We start from the raw sequence: 17016 nt of genomic DNA, 5'->3' as shown, positions 1-17016 counted from the left end.
GATAACACAAGTCTATTCAAAAAAATTCTCCAATTCAACTCCACTAGCATGAAGACACACGTGCAGACAGCTTACAAAAGGCCTCATGCTGGGGCAGGTTAGCCTGAGTGATACAATCATCCAAACAAAAAGCTTTTTTACCATTTTGATTTTTACACAAGAACTTTTGCCAGCACAGCTGCACTGGATTTGAACATATTTAACTTATATTGGTCCACAGCCTAGGTAGGTTCTTGGAAAACACACCTGAGGTCCCAACCCTGCAACAGGATTGGCAATGTGACATTCTAAGAAAGGTTTCCTGTATTGCAACCTGCTAATTTACCTACTATTGTCAAATCTTAGTAATTAAAGACATGACTCACAGCCCCTAAGAGCAGTATGCTTAGGTTAAACATGATGGGGTTTTGAAAACATGTTAGGTAATAAACATTTGGCTTCTTTTTTAACTGCCTTTTGTTTAGGGTTGTCAGTTGTGCAGGTTAAAACTTTGATTACAGATAAAGGTGATTTTTTTTCATTCTGGGAACTGCAACCAGAGCCAGGTGTGTAGGATTAGCTCGTTGTATCCCCAGAGCAGAGCAGGATTGCCATGTGAACCTATGGCAACACCCACAGTCTGCTCAACAAGCCACCCCTCCAGGTCCCGCCATTGGTGGGGACAGTGGCATGGGCCACGCAAGGTAGTGACCCTGACTTTGAATGTGGCACAGATCTATTTCCCAATCAATTAGAGGATTCCTGTGCCTGGATCAATGACTAGTGAGGACACTGAGCTCCTTACGTGGCCTTGGCTCCTTATAGGACCCTATAGGAACTTAGTCATGTATCTTTGTGTCCATGTTTCCTGTCCCTCAAAGGGGACACTAATCCCATGTGGGGCTCCACTTGTCTCAACTATTCAGAGTGCAAAAAGAGGTGAAAGTTTCTCTGCAAACACGATTCAGTCATGGTTATAAATTCTCTTTCATTTAATTCAACAGTATACTTAATTTTGGTCCAGAATGAGCACATTGACTTGCAGACAAGCACTGAAGCACTGAGGTGTGATGGGCAGTACTTTGCCACTTCCAGAGTTCTCAACCCTGGTGAGACAGAAGTTGTCTCCATATCAGCTACCCTGAAGAAAAACAGGACAGTTCTGTGCCATTACTGCAGGGTCTGGGCTGTAGGTTGGTGAGGAAGTCCCTGAGTTTAAGCATTAGGAATACAGCAACCAGGAAAAAAAATCAGCATGAAAAGCAAGCTCCAAGCAGGAGAAAAGAAATAACTAATTTGCTGCAACACTGCAACAACTATGACTCTTGAGCACGTATCCTCTGAGGACCTCAAAAGTTTCTAGAAGAAACTGGTTACCATGAAGTTTGTGGGTGAAAAGGAAAGAGAAATGGAACCCATTAATGGTTGCACTTATTTGATGATGGGGCACACTCATCCCCACCCTTCATTTCCTGTACCACCAGCATCAAGGATTGTGTTGACCACAGAACTTCTAAGATCAATCCTGATATCCAGCCAAGATGTGGAGAAAATTTTCTCTGGTTTGGATTTCAAGACTTGGCCAGAAGGGAGCAGAAGAGTCCTGCAGAATGCACGCACTGGGCACAGTGTTGTCCTGCACAGAGCCCAGCTTTGCTGCAGCCAGGCTCCCAACAGATACAACAACTGCAAGATCAAGAAAACTCACCAACATCACCTCACAGCCTAGGAAACTGCAGCTTTGCAGTTCTCTACATGTGCAAGTTGTGGGCTTATAGTCACACAAGTCCATGAAGACACTAAAAGTTGTCCATTTCCTTTCCCACTGCTGATACACTTTCAGTTTATAAATACATGTACACCAGAAGAGTTCAACCCTATATAAAAAGAACACAAACCAAGTCCAGTTTCACATAATTTTAGAAAAGTGGAACTGTATCTATGCTTATTCGAAGGTCAGGTTAAAACCAAATCTCCTCTTCCCTACTGACATGGATATCTTGGTTCCTGTAATAAAATTTCAGTCAAGAATTGAAAAATCAAGTCTTAACTGAGCACCATGAAGAGGATGGCAAAAAGGAATCTGTTTCAAATAATTTCTACTTGGGCACAATATTTCAGAACAGGTTTCACAATAAGACAGTACAGTAAACACAGAAAACCAAGGTTTTGCCTTGTCCAGAAGCGTTTCCTAGACAGCAGTTCACGAGGCCCTGTCCTGGACACAAGGCTCCAGTTGCTGTCTGGCACACAATTGCAGAAGCAGTCCTACAACAAGTTTTACAACTGGTTTCTTGGAAGACCAACATTAGCAAAACATTCAATGTAAATATGCCAGTCTTTAACTGCTTAGATACCTCACAGCAGACTTTCATCTGACAGCAGCTCCTCTTAGAGCATGGCCCAGGTCCCTCTACACCATCACTGAAGAGTCAGTGCCTTACCCGGGACATTTGCAGACTTGTATTGGGGTAAAGGAAGGTCTTGTATTTCACATCTGGTCCAAATTCAGGGTCACATTCTTTGGGAAGGCTTGGAACCATGGGCTTTTCTCAACATTTTCCTATCACCTCTGTTAGTCACACTAGGGGATGTAGTCACTGAGAAACCTTGGACACCCAACACAAGCATCCAGGAGCACGTTGTGGTCCATCTGCGAGAGAACACTCTGACCATTCACCTGGATCAAACCTCTGAAACAGACGCAGCTCTCAGCTAGCCCAGCTGATTTTGCCCAGTGTGAAGGAAGGCAAAATCACATCAGAACAGGTAACACTCAAGTCTTGACTGGGCATCCTCAGAAGCATGGTCAGGAACCCTATGGGCTGAGCAGTGAATCCTGTTTATTCCTTAAACTAAAAGTGGAGTTAGAACACATCACACTTTCATAGCAGCTGGGTTATATACACAAAACTGGGTGCTGTTGTTTACAAGACCCAGAGCTCATTTCTGTTTATTTCTATGCACAAAGAAGAAAACATTTAGCTGCTTTTCCATCTAAAATAACTTTGCTCTTGTCTTTTTGCCTCAGCCATCCAAGAATGAGAGCTCTGTGCAACCAGAAGAAGGAAAATGCTTGGAAATCCATTTTGTTCAACTGCTGCTGTTCCTTGCTGACATTTAGCCCAGACAATGTGAGCACCACCCTCAGTTACACCCAGCTGGGCTCAGTGACTTCACTGGGAAGCCATGGTGCAGCATGGCTGCAAACAACAGCAAACACAGCTAAAGTATTTCTCTGTGAAGCATAAGATTGGTTGCTAGATTGATTCCTTGCTCAGTATATTTTGGGTGCCAAATATGTTGCCTTAACCTTGCTGCACTGCTCCTGATCCCAGAGGTAATGGCACAGGGAAGATGAGATGGGAACACAGATTCCCTCTCCCTGGCTCTGCCCCAGCAACAGCTCTCACCTCTGCTCCTCTGTTCTTGTGGCTTTGGCAGGACCTTGCAAGCTAGAGATGAAAGAACAGTCTGAAGAGCTGTCTGCTGTAGCTGCTATCACTCACACCTTCCAAAATATCCACTGTGATAGTGAATCAGAGAGGGGTGCTTAGGGGGGACATAGTAGATCCTGTAAAAAATGAGCAGGGATTCAGACTGCTTCTCTGCTGATCGAGTCAAGCTGTTTCAGTGCTCCAAATACACAAATTCCTGAAATTGATCAGTGTGGCCAAAACACTGACTCAAATCAAGATATGACCCAGCTGAACAGTAAAATGCAGCATCAGGTGGGGGATGAAGGTAGAAGAAGGGATCATCTCACCACCAAGCACCTCTAGCCAGGAGTGAGCTGGAACTGGTTCAGCACTGCCTAAAAGAGAGCTCTGAACCCTGGTGCACAAACACCACGTTTCTGGGGAAAGAAAACCCCATCTGCACCTCCCTCCAGACCTCCCTACACACCCCAGCCTGGTGAGCCTCCAGGGATCCTCCCACTGTGATGGGGGTTTGGTTCTTGCTATGACAACCCCACTTTCCACACACAAGTGCCCAAGTCCTGGTCATGGGTCACCCCCTGTTTTTTGGCTTTGCCCCTTTAGGGCAGTCTCCTCATGCTGACATTTGCAACACCCAGCACGGAGCAGCTCCCAGCCAGGACCTTCAGCAAAGCCAGTGCTCCTTAGGAGTAAGAGCCCATCTCACTTCACTTTGCCACTGGAAGCCCTGCTTTCAATTCTGGCCAGCCTTGCACTGCTCAGCTCCATGTGCACAGGGTAAAGCACGTCTGAGCCCCAGAGCTCCGTGTGCGTTTCAGCCTGCCCTGGCCAACAAGTGTCTGCCCTTGCAAAAATCTAGACATAAATAAAAAAAATTTAACAGCTAGAACGTCCCAGTTAATCATTAATCAGGGACAGTTGCACAACTTCCCCTGGAATGTCTATGTTGATGGCTGCGGTACATTGACAGGCTGGAATGGCAAAAACAGTCTGACAGCGAGGACAGGATGGGGTCCAGGTGATGCAGCTGTCACGGCAAGACTCGGCAGGAGATGGGCTGTCCTTCTCCAGCAGGAGGCTGCTCCCCTATTAGCGTGTCAGCCCCAAACTCCAGGGATTTGGGGCACAAGGCTGGTGGTGACCAGCCTCAGCGGGTTGTGGGAGTCCTACCATCACAGAGAGCAGGAAAATACAGCACTGCTGTGTGTTTTATACAGCTGGTTCATTTGCAGGCGTGGGTCAGTGCAAAGCAAATGCAAACCTCATGCCTCAATGTCCTTATATATGAGTTTAAAAGCACACAGCACACTTATAAAAGGGCTGTGTCTCCAGGCCTAACCTATAAGTGCCAAACAAAAATCCATCAAGATTGATGAGTCGGGGTTTTTTTACAGCATTTAGCACATCTGACATTATACTGGACTTTAAAAAGTCCTGCAAGAACAAGGGCCAATAGATATCTAGAATAAATACAGTCAAATAGGAGTTCAGACACCCTACTCTTCATTTGCACAGGCATGTCCTGTACTTGGAAATGTGGTAAGCTTTCAAGTCAAGTTCCTGGAAAGATTAGCCTAATGCACAACTCCCAGATCCCACAGCTCATTAGGAAGAGGCTCTAATGCAACACCTTCCAAGCGGTCCATGTGCATGCTGGCAAAGCAGTTTCTTGCACACATTTGCTGGAGACAAAAGTCTGCCTGGCTGGTCATTGGGTCATTTCAGCTTCAGAGACATCACCCAGCCACAGACAGCATCCACCCAGTGCTTCAGGGTGACAAGGAACAGAGGAACCTAATGTTGCTGCTAGAAAATGGGTTAGTGGATTGATTCATCTATAGGAACAATGTCCTTACGACATTACACCTTTTGCTGGTTCCAGTGGAGGGCAAAAGGGCACACGTGTAACGGCCAGCACAGCACGTGGGCCATTTAATGATGTCCTGCAAAGAAAACTCTCCATTGCCAGCTTACTTCATTACTGAAAAAGAATACATGAAATTCCCTGGCACAGCCTGCATGAAGGCATCTGAAGGTGAACAGGTCATTTCCAGTATTAGCAATTTTTTCCTCTAATAAATTTCAGAAGGGAGATTGCTGTAGAGGCTGTTGAAAAGCAGGCTCACAAGAGAGCCAAGGCAGAGGGAGGGAGGTAGTCCCACTGGCAATGGTTAAGAAAGGCCATTTTCAGGCAGACTCCAACTTGCAAGCTCAGAAACCACCCCATTTCTCTTATGCTGAAGAAAACACAGGTCTGTGGAAGGACATCTGTTGCCAATAATCCATCTGCGCTGCTTGCCATCAGATGCCTGACTCACCTTTAAATGAGCAACTTCTCCGTCTTGAGATCAGTTTTGTCTCTCAGCCATGCCTTGGCCACCCACTGGTCCCTGCCTGGTTAGACTGCAGAAATGCTTCATAACTAACAGCAATTATCATTTGGTTTCATCACTGCTTTTCCAAGCAGCTTCTGTCTCTGCTGTTTGGAAACAATGCTCAAGGCTACCAGCACCAGATCAATAACTCATCTGGGAACAAACAACTGAGATGAAGGAAGATGGTCAAGGGAGGACCTTTTTGCCAAGGGAAGGTTTTCTGTCCTATGATAGGAACCAGAGGCGGCCGTGAGAACACAGGCACAGAGAGCAGAGCACCAACATGGGAGGCCAGACACAGAGCAAAGGGAGCCACGCACTGGGGAGCATTGCTACATTCTGCTGACATTAGTGCTCCTCACCAACTTGTCTACAGTCAGCTGAGGAGAACACATGGTCCTTGTAGCCATGGGGGCATCATATGTAAACCCCAAATTTCCAGAAAGAAAGCTGATGTAATTTTCATTATAATGAATTAATGTACACTCATACACCACTCATCCAAGTGTTTCTCAAAACTTTTCACATGTTTTTGTTTCTTTCGCATGTTCTGAGAATTGGGCAAAAGGTTTTTCCATCTAATTTTTTCCTACCAGCATATATGAGGATTTTTTACCAAATGGACAGTTAATGAGTGTGTTTGCCAAGAGGTGGAGTACAAAATATTGTACATTTGTAACACTATTATCCAAAGACTCAGATTTTGACAAATATTCAGCCTAGTGTTTGCACATTGGGCTTATGTCTCATAGAAAGCTCAGCATGGGCCTCCGTCATGTATCCCCATCCTCACTGCAGGGCACATCCCTCTCCAAAAGAGAGGAAAACAACACAAAACACAAATATGCACCTACCTTCCCAGAAAGGATCAAAGGGGCTGTGTCATGAAATATATAACGGCATAAAACCCACTGAATTTAGCAGAAAGGAATAAACATCAAACGTTCATCTTTGAGCATTTGGCCTTGGACTAGCTGGGTCTTTTCCCAGAACTGCACACTGGAGAAAGGTAGACTGAACTTCAAAAATGGCATGGCTGCAAAAAACAGCAGTACCTTGATAATTCAGAGAATTTAAAGCCAGAAGGAACCACAGGAAGCTTGTAAGTTCCCTTTCTATTTACTGAAACAGCTTTTTCTGTTTAAAATAGTAATTTGGTATGACTAAAACATACCTTTCAGCAAGGACCTAATTCAGTAGTTACCAAGAGGCAGATAGTCAATGCCATCCCATTGTAGTTTGGCCAATCACCCTCCCATTAAAAGTTATGCTTTATTTTTAAGTACCAGCATCTCTCTTCAGCTGCAAACCCTTCGCCTTGCTGCTCTTTCCAGAAGAAATGGCATGCTGCTCTTGCTGCTGAGGCTACTCACTGTGATAAAGTGAGCCTGCCCTACCTAAGCTACCTAAGGTAAAGACAGAGAGAGTTTCTTACTTCTCTAGTGTAAAAGAAGAGGCTTCTCCCAACACCCTTTTTGGAGCATTTTTCTGTGCCCCATTAATTTTTAAAAGTTCTAGAGGTGAAGGCTCTATGCCAGTGTCAATCTCCCCTATACCTGATAAAAGCAGCATAACCCAGCTGAACAGGCAAATGAATGCTAGAATTAGAAGCTACAAATCTACTGAAATTTTAGTCACATACTTGACACTTCCCCACCACTGAAACACAGCCAACTTCCAAAGGCACTATTGGCACTTTAGAACTACACCTCAAATACACAGCAGTTGCTTTGGCCGTGACAAAAAGCACAAAAATAAAATACTACACAGTATAATAAAATATAATTACTAGAACTGTGGAGATTAATATCCTCCCCATTTAGAAGAAGTTCCTTTCACAAACTTTAAGGGCCATGTCTTAAATCCTTTAACAACCACTTAATTTTATGGTAGTGCCGCTATTCTGTGCTGCTGCACGTGATTCAGTCTTTCATAAGGCCATGTACAAAAGATTATGTTTTGGTTATATTTTAACTGAAGTAAAAATACAAGTCGTACAGCTCTTTCATACACAGTAGTATCTTGTTTGTGTAATGTAACTGAAGTGCACTCAGAGCTCTTATGCCTGTTAAAGATGTCTTTGGTCTGTAGATTTGGACTACTGGTAATGAATCAGTTATTAAAAATCATTGCGGACGTCTATAGCACAAGCCACAATAGATCACAAAACCACAAGAACAATTTTTCTAGGTCACAAATAAATATATTTGAAACAACTGTTGGTTCTCCCCTCAAAAATGTTTGCAAATTCCTTAAGTATCTCATAAAATCTCTATTTCTCAGACTGCCCTGGCAGGGATTTCAAGTTTGCACTTCATATCATCCCTGAGGAGTTCATAAAAAGCAGACTTCCAAACTGGACATACTTTTTCACTCTCAGCTACACAGTGATCCTCAAGGCATTGTGTTTTTTCCTTGGATCCACCATAAGAATCAAATCAAATAACTCACAGCTTGTCACTAGATTAGAAATTAAAGACAAGCAGGAGCAAAAACCAGACTGACAACTTGCTAATCCAAACAAGATGATCTGATCTTATTACAGGGAAGGTTTTTCTGGAAGCTCCTGCAAGAGCAAGGGTGTTCATTGCTACTCCAGACACTGCAGAAACACCAACATTCAGCTAGGTTTGTAATTGCCCCACAGCATGAAAACTGCTGTCAGCACGTGTAACTGGTGGGGCAAACTTGAGAACTCAAACCACAGACCACCTTTGCTGTGGAAAATGATATTGTCTTATGCAGTAAAGGAGGAGCCCTCTAGGAGTGTGAGCATGTGTGTGCAAATCACGTCTGAAAACACAGCTGGCCAGCTCTACAGTAAATTTTTATTTGTATTTTCTCAGAACAACGTAGAGTCTCTTCAAGCATGGCACATATGAAATTCTATTCATAGGTGTTTAAAGACTTAAAACTAGGACAGATGAAATCTGTTTCATAGAGGAAGTTGATGCTCTGATAGGAATTATATATTGTTGAATATACTGATTTTCAAATATTTTCAGAACTTTTTTTAAACTTATTGGCAGCCCATTGTAAAACAAGCACTGTGGTAAAGGAAAGAAGACAACATTTTCCAGACAGTGTCAGCATCAGCACACTGTATGTCCTATCTCTAAAAATTAAAACAGATGATTTACAGTAATAAACTTCTAGTCACCATATCAATGTGAACAATTTCCATCTTGTCACTAGAAGAACAAAAGTCTATATAATACTGAGCAAATGACCAAGACAGCAGTAAAATATGGTTGATATTTCTATAGGTATTTGACAGCTGAAAAATGAGTCAAGATTATTTACCGAGAATTATGTAAATTAAAGTACTACCTATATGTAACAACACACACATATGCATACATTATGTTCGTTATGCAAAAACATACCCAAAATTTCTTCAGCCATGTTGGCTTGAATGGATGCCATTCCTTCTCACCATCTGTTCTAAAGAGCATTCCTTGGCGTTAAACTGTAATGCGTTTATGGAAAACTGGCTACAACCAGCTCAAACAGGTCACAATTTATGTCCTTTCTATCAGCAATCAGTCTCTTGCAAGGGAAGCCAAGGGGAAATGATCCTTGACACACTGCTCTGCGTAGCTATGAAAATCCTTCAGTTGTACACTACTGCCAACAGTGACAATAAGTAGATACAATTTGCCAATAATACTGATTGCCATCAGTCTGGGGTTACTATACTTTCACACATATAAACTGCATCTCAGATAACACATATATAAAAGTATGAGTTGTTGGGGATGTGTCCTCAGTTCACCTCAACATTAACTACCTCCCACAAAGCTGGAGGTGGAGGGAGGTGCCAGTCAAGGGGTTCAGGTGTTGTGGTGATGCAGCTTTCTCTCATGATGCACTTACATGTCTGTGGTTTCTCCTACTGCTAAATCACAGGGACTGTCCTACAGGTGACACATGAATTTATGTGTTGCTACTTTAAAATACCCATAAGATAAAAATCAGGGTGCCTGATGACATGTCTCTAGCTGGGCACACAAAATCCTCAGTCACTTGTCACTCTAGAAACTTTCCACACACTGCGGAAGACAAAGAAGTGCCACCATGCTGGTTTAGGTGGTCACAGGAGTGCCCTCTCATAGCCACACAGCAGGCATGGCTGCAGCATGCAGCAGGCAGGGAGTACAGCAGGCTGCAGTGACAGGCTGGATCACAGAATCTGTCATTTAGGTTGGAAAATACCTCTAAGATCACCGAGTCCAACAATTAACCCAGCACTACCAAGTCCACCACTGAACCATGTCCCTAATCACTACATCTACATGGCTTTTAAATACCTCCAGGGGTGGTGACTCAACTGAAATGTCATGACAAACATTTCCAGCAAACTCGAATCTCCACAGACTAGTCAAAAGCCTGGCAGAAATCCTGATACCAGGACTTTTTCCAAGGAAGAATCTTATCTGTGAGCATGTTTACAAGAATATCATTAACTACAGTTAGAAATTAGAGACCCATTGGGCCATTCAGACCAATGGGCAACATCGGTCAAGTTGGCAGCACAGGCAAAGACCTCATACTGATGGAATAAGAGAAGGTGTCCTTCCTAGCTCAATGCACATGCAGTTCTTGGAGTGAGAAATTAATCTGCATTTTTATTTTCATTTCCTTGAACCGGAGATAACACAGATTTTGGATCAGGTGTATTTTTTACTGGACAAAGTTCACCTGACGTGGGGGCAGCAGTCACATAGGTTACAGCTCTGCTGGGTTTTAATCACCTTAAGGTGCTGTTTAGGCAAATAACTGCTTGGCCTCACTTCTAGCAATCCAACAAGCCACTTTAAAACATTTTCAAAATAATGAAATAACTCCTAGAAGGATTGTGATGATGAATGTTTAGCCCTTCTAAGGTACATTTCAGTTCCATTAAGAGCTGCAGACATTTTGTGAAACACAAAGCTGAAATTTTTATATGCCTGAAACAGCAGAATCCAGGAGAAAGGAAGTCAAGATTTGTAAACATAAGAAACAGGTAATATCAAACTGAACAAGAAGCCTGCCTGAAATGAGGCTGCAGGAATGTTCCCACTTCAAGAGCATCACACTGACCCACCCAAGCATAGAAAACTGCAGCTTTGCACAGGGAGACAATCAGAGAAGATTGGGGGCAATTGCCCACTTTCCAGAAAAGATAGGAATACATTTAAGGAGAATTTGGCTCAACTAATTCACTCTCCAGCACTTTCAAGCTCATCACCAGTGTATGCTGGTCACACAGGCTCCTTCTGCATTTAAACAGGATTCACCCCAGGTGTGTGTGGCAAGCTGAAGTAGGCTGGACTAGTTACTCCATGCAAGCTGACCATAGTGGGATATGAAATCCCTACTTAGACAAGATACTTGATTTTTGGAGGGCTAAAGATGACTCCTAAGCACAAATTGCCATTTTACCTGGAATGGTTTCGGCATCAGACAGTGCAGGACCAAGCACTTCCTGATCTACTGAGACCAGGTCCATTTTTCTTTATTGGGTAATACCATAGCTTCCTCCAGGCCAATGCATCCAAGTTTTCTTGACATGAAAAACCAGACTGTGTATGTCAAGATCTTATCTCTGCCAGGCCTTGAGACACAGCAGGATCAGGCACTGGGTCTGGCAGTCACAGTAAAACTACTTTTGGTCCCATGCAGTTCCTAAGTCACCGTCTATTTTAAGTATTTCAGCTCCTCAGGCAAGGGAGATGGCATTTTTCTGGAAGGCAGATCTGTATGGAGCTGCATCACTGAATATTGAGGGTTTCCTTCAATGACATCTGCCTGGAGTGACTCCTGAGTCCTGTTCAGCTTAGCTAAAGTTATCATCTGACTACATCCAAAATATCATAAATTCATCTTCAAGGAAACATTTGTTCTGACCACTGACAGTCTCTGTCTAATAAATGTCTTCTAGAAAAGGCAAAATATAGTACATCTCATAAAAATATAGGAGTTACAGACATTTAACAAATCTGGATCTTGAGAAAAATACCCAGTTAATTCAGCACATTTGGTAACAGCATTACACTGTCACATCCCAGCAGATACTGTCATCCACCACATGCAATATCTACATTCCCAAGTCAGAAAATTGGCATCTATTTTTCTCTGAAGGCTTGAGTCTAGTGCCTCATTCCTCTCATCAACCACTAATTTCTTCCTTAATGTTAGGAGTCATTTTATTTCCTTTGCACACATTAAACTTTCCCCCCTTATTTTCTCCTCAGGAAGGCTTCACTCCTTCTGTATGTTGAGCTACTTTCTCTCTTTGACATTCATCAATGTAAAAATTTCATCACCAGATACTCTTACATGAACAACCCAGATCAGTGTTTTGCCACATTATACTTTGCTTTAATATTCAGTGCTTAGGACCCATGATCAGGTTCACTGCTGGTAGAATTTCCTTTTACCATTCCTAGTGTATTTATGAACTTCTCTAATTTCATTGCTCTTTGAAAGAAGCAGGGTTTCTGGGTCAATAATTTCCCATCTTTGGAAGCTCTCCAATTAATATTTTATTTCTTGTGGTGTCCTTGTGACTATGTTGAGGTGCTATTCCTGTAACAGTTTTAGAGGGTTTTATTCTTCCCCTCCAGAGATGAGAGCACACCACATACTCCTAGCTCACATCATCTTGAATCCATTCCTCAGAGCACTGAACACATTTTCAGCACTTTGCTCCATTGTAGCCCATAAGCCATAAGTTGTCACGGCTCATGAAAATCATTGGTACAACTTCACCAGCTGGTACTCAAACTAATTTCATCAATTGATGAGGCAACTAATCCATGCAGTCGTCTCTTTTCAAAACTGTTCCATCACTTTATTTTATTTTTTCATTTCTGTCTGCACCTCTGACCCTAATGTCAATCTACAAGCTGCCAGCTGAACTGTTCCCACTTGTTTTGATATCACAAACCCTTTTTGGTAACACTAACTATTGTCTGCTGGTCTGGGTACTTGGGTTAAGCCCCTTCACTATTACCAAATTTAGCTTTGCTGCTATGTTGCAGCTGGTGGTTAATGCCATATGTTAACATTCCTTTTTAATTAGCTTATATGTTAAACACATGTGACAAAAATAAACCTTTTCTTTTTAAAGCACATACTGCATAGCAAAATTAACTTACAGCATGGTCTTTGTGTCTTAAGTGAGAGTGGTGTGTTTGTGGCCAAAATGCCAGCAAAGCTATGACAACACAACCCAGGTGATTACAATATGAAAGCCCCCTGCTGATGCCACAGGCTGCATTTTTTTAGCTTGTAACTCGCCCATCTCCCCAAACCCAGGCAAAACAAAACAAAAAACAGAGAGAAAAAAGATAAAGGCAAAGACAAGATGAGATGAAGGAAAGGGAAGTGTTGTTTCTCCTCCATCCCAAGCTGCACAAGAGGGAGAAAGGCATCTGAACAGGTGACTCAGCCAGGTCAGGGAGAGCCGTCAAAGGCTGCGAATGTTTGGCATCATGAAAATGTTTTCCTCAGAGTTTGGGAGCCTAGAGCATCTTCAAAAAATTACAGACATAAGATAAGATACTGTGATCCATTATCATGGTAAACCTGACCAGCTAGATCCCACCCAGACTTCATTGAAGACCCCTGTATGCTCTGTCACTTGCTTTCCTAAGTCTCCTGATCTCCAACACAATGACACTTAGCAGAAATAACATTATCAGATGTCAGAATGTGTTCATGCAAACCTTGTTTGCTATACAAAAGAGTCTCAGAGAAAGAGACATATGACCTTCTCTCCAAATTTCAGTGTTCAGATTAATTCTAATGACCCTAAGGTTGCTCAAGTTACCCAGTGTGCTATGACAGCTCAGTGAGCCCCATTAGCTAAGGACAACTGGGAACCAGTACTCAGCCTGTGTGAGGATGGACAGGAGCCACGAAATCTGGATACAATCTTATGCACTACATGTCTCATGGATATATGTCTTTTATTAAGTGACATAAGGTGGCTAGACAAGACAGTCTGCTTCCCACCTCCTTCATGTCCTGCAATAGTTTTTTGAGGTCTCATCAGTGTTGCCTCTTGCACAACCAACACTTGCTTCTTTTCCATGTTTAAGAACCACACAGTCCTTAAGCCAGCACTGTTTAAAGACCAGGGAGTCCCAGTGCTCTTCCCATGGCACTGGACTGTAGGCCTGCAGGAGCAAACTGTGGAAGCTGTGAGTGCCAGGTCCTCTCTGCCATGTTAGCCCCAGCAGGCAGGACTCAGAATCACTCCAAGTCATCTCTGAGATGCTGCAGCAATGAGAACACAATGACCAGAGTGGACAGAAAGAAAATCCCCAGTCCAACAGAAACGGCAGGAGTCTGCAACACCAGCGCGGGTGCATAAACCAGAGCCAGCTGGAAACATGAGCAGATCCTTGCAGGAAGGCAGACAAACACTTTAACACCACTGCTCATAAAGGGCAAAGCAGAAACAGGGAGGTTAAGTAGTTTACTTAAGCTATGGAGCAGAGCCTAGTTAGACACCCTGGAGCTGGGCTCAAGCCACTGTTAGACCAGCAGCTTTCAAATAATCATTCCCACAAACTTCTTCTGTGGTGATATTTCTGAACAATACCAGGGAACATTCCACCATAAATTGTGCTGTGTTCCAGTTTCCACATTATAGCTGTGATGTAACTCAGTAACACTTTGTCCCATCAAGCCCAACAACAATAGATTTAATCAGAACATTTGTCTCAGAGAGACAATGGGGAGTTCTGATTAACCTGGCACCAAACTCTGGCAGTTGCCAGCAAGGGATTTTTTTTTTTTTCTGAATGCTTGCCCTTGGCAGCTCTTCAGCCTGCAATACACCAAGCCTGTGGCTGCCAGGAGAGCTGTGAAAATGTCCCGTGCCATTTGACATGCAAACATACTTCATTTCAGAAATGCAACATTTCTGCAGAAGCAAGGAGGAAGGCACTGCTCCCTGAGCATCCCACCAGCCAACCACATGAGCATCAAGGACATCAGACCACTGTCAGATGCAAAGGGTCTGTTCTGCGAGAACTTGCTGGTGGAAACCGAACAGCAAGGCACTTCCCTCAAAAAAGGGAAGAGAACAAAGGTAGCACTGCAGCACTGCTCTGCAATGGCTTTGTTGGCTCCGACTGCACCTCTGTCCAGACCACAAAGCCTCTCTGGGTGGCTGCAAAGTGGAGAGGCCCCTTTAGGTAAAGTAGGTGCAGGTGGGAGCCAGGTGAGAAGTGAAAGCACAGGCATACTCAAACACCATGACTGACAGACATCAGTCAGTCATCGAAAGTACAGGAGCACAAGCTACAGCCCAGTGTGACTGTGAACAAAGCAGGGCTCAGTTCTGCATCCAAGCAGCAAGTTGCACCTGAGGCTTGTTGCTGAAGCAGTTCCCTGAGGCTTGCAGGGTGGGATAAAGTATTTTTTAGGTTTGGCTTAGGGGATATCCTGTATTGTCCTCTCACACAGCCCTCTGTGCTCACAGCCCATCCCAGACAGCTTCCTCCCTGGAAGCTCCCTCCCGTGCTGCTTGCATGCAGCTAGCACCTCCACATCTTCCATCATCCACCTGTCCCACACCTGTGCTGCTCACATCCCACAGCCCAGCTGGTTCCCTGCATGCAGCTGCCCTTCTCCCTAGTAGAACACTCACAAAAACCCCTTTACATAAGGGCCAAAACTATATCAAGGCTGAGTCTCAGACTTGTCCTGGAGTGGATTACTGCTAGGCAGCATGCTCAGGAGTTGAAAATGTAATGGGAGCGTAACTCAAGCTAGCACTTGGCACTTGTAATCTAAGACAGTTTGACATAAGTTGGGGGGAATATTAAAAAAAAAAAAAAAAAAAAAAAAAAAAGCCAGAAAGAAAACAATTAGAAAGAAGAAATGCAATAACTAAAGCCTGCAAGTAGGTCCCAAAGCAGCTATCAGCCTCCAGCTCTTACTCCATCCTTCCCCCTGCTCAGCCTTGCTGTCATTGCTTTCTCTGCAGTAGCACAAAGGAAAGGGGCCAGTTCTGCTAGAGGATATTTGGGTCCAGAGAAAAAATGGGGCTTCCCCAAGGCTCCCCATCAGAGCAACTACAGATAGTATTTTAGCACAGCATCTTCTGCATATCCTACTTTCCCACCAAAAGAACATCAAGGCAGCTTCTCCAATACTAGACAAAATTCCAGATACTCTTGTTTTTACCAACAGCCACTTCCATTCCCATCCTTTTGCTTTTCTTATGGTTGGCATGAGTGGTACTTCTGCAGTTAAGAAGTTCGTGTGGGTGTTGATGGAGTTGAAGGAACTTTCTCTGGGTGGATCCAGTCAGACAGAGAAGTTTGAGACTTTTTATAAGCATGTTACTCATCCTGACCAGCTCCTGCCTCCAATTCATTTCAGTAAAATATGTTTGTTTTGTTATAAATCTTGATTTGATGTTCATCGCTGCCAAGAAAAAAAATTCTGCATTCTGCATGTCACCACTATGTTCTCCTCTTCTTAAGAGCTTGACGTTGTGAAATAAAAAAAATCAATTTATATTAAGGACACATTTTTATCAGGCCAAGGCTTTTAATGGAAGGAATCTGTGTACGGTAAAATATATTAAAAATTACTGCTACTAAAAAAACCCACCAAAACAGTCACTGTTCAAAGCATGTAAGCCACTACCTTGCTCACTATATAATTTATCCAAAACCCCCTATCATTCTTATGACAGTTTTACTATTGTTTCATCCACCACCAAAATAACATCCTGATTCTCAGATTCATTTCAATAACTCTGCAATTATACAGCCAGATTGCTATGTGTGCACCCAGGATTTAAGAAAAAAAAAATAAAAATAAAAGAACGAAGAACACCTTGTCGTGAGCTTTCTTAGAGGGCCTTAAGAGTGGAAACACTCTCATTTCATAAGGTTTTGGTTCATTTTAGGAATTATATTCCTTCCATGGAGATGTACAGATGTTTCCAGTCCAGAGTTTTTGGAGCTATGCAATAATTAGAATTTTTCTCCAAGCTCAGGAAGTATTGGAATATTCTGAAGATACCCAGATTTAAAATATAATAAAATCTTCTCCACATGGTTGCAGAGCGGTTTGAAAACAGATAGAGAAGATCCAGCTGTACAAAATTATCTTCCAATATTATCTGGAAGCCATTCAGGAGCTGGTTACAGCGTGTAACCATTGCTCTGTTCCCCCACATCAGTAGGATAATTCATATGCAATTATAT

This window comes from Anomalospiza imberbis, chromosome 7, assembly GCF_031753505.1.
Source record: "Anomalospiza imberbis isolate Cuckoo-Finch-1a 21T00152 chromosome 7, ASM3175350v1, whole genome shotgun sequence".
NCBI classification, from domain to species: Eukaryota; Metazoa; Chordata; class Aves; order Passeriformes; family Viduidae; genus Anomalospiza; species Anomalospiza imberbis.
Note: the sequence above shows the minus strand (reverse complement) of the source record.